The following is a 1,175-nucleotide window of genomic DNA, read 5'->3' on the forward strand; positions in this document are numbered from 1 at the left end:
ATTTCACAATATATGTAAATCAAACCATTATACTCTACTGCTTAAACCTATACAGTAATATAGTGATACAGGTTAATTATTTTTCAATAAATATGAAAAAAAAAGAGGCAGTCATTTAAAAGATGGCTATCTTGAATAAACACATTACCAGCCACATGGCTAGATAAAGAGCCAGGCTGTGGCTCCCTCCCACCACACCACTCAAAGTTCCATTGTTTTAGAGGTCTCGGTTGATTTCTACTCCTTGAACTGCTTTTCTCTTCCTGTACTTTTGATTCCCACTCTTAGGGGTTTAAAAAAATTTTTTTAGAGGTGGAGAGGTGCAGAAAGAGAATCTTAAGCAGGCTCCCTGCTGGGGCTTGATCTTACAACCCTGAGATCATGACCTGAGTCAAAATCAAGAGTCAGATGCTTAACCAACTGAACCTCCCACGGTGTTCCAACTCATAACCCTGAGATCAAGAGTTGTGTGCTCCACTGTCAACCCAGTTAGTCTGGAGCCTCTCTATTCTTGTTTTAAATTCACCAGTAAAGAGTGAGCTTGTGAAACCCTAAGCACCCATCCTCTCTACCCCAATAGACACAGACCCCCAGGCCTGAGCTATGACCTCCCTGTGTGGTCCCAGGTGTGTCATGTAATTTCCAACACTTTAAGTAATAAACCTCATCTCTTTCAAAGTCTCCTGATGGGGGCATCTTGCAATCATAAGAAGAACCACAAGGACTACAACACTGATTATTAATGGGCTGAGACTGGCACACAACACATACATTTTCCATCTGCATCTTTTTCGGACCAGTATTGCTATCTGACTTCCTAATACCCACACAGACATTTTTATACACGAGGAAGCAGGCTCAGAGAAATTAAGAGTTTTTCCTCTGTAGCTACTTAAGGATAGAGTTGGCACTGGGATCCTGGTTTCTGATCCAGCATTCTTCCACTTCTGTCAGAGAGATTCCTTCAGTATAGAGGGTTAGGAGCTAAAGGCATTTGCCCCGTCAGAAGAAATTGGGACCAATGAAGAGAGGCGCATAGGGCAGGGATGTGGAGATGGACAGAAACTCTCCCTGCCATTGGTCCTATTGGCTGGAAAACTTCATGACCCAGCAATTCCACTCCTAGATATATTCCCAAGAGGAATGAGTACATTATGTCCACCAAAGACAGGTGC

Source organism: Canis aureus, chromosome 32 (genome assembly GCF_053574225.1).
Source record: "Canis aureus isolate CA01 chromosome 32, VMU_Caureus_v.1.0, whole genome shotgun sequence".
Classification (NCBI taxonomy): domain Eukaryota; kingdom Metazoa; phylum Chordata; class Mammalia; order Carnivora; family Canidae; genus Canis; species Canis aureus.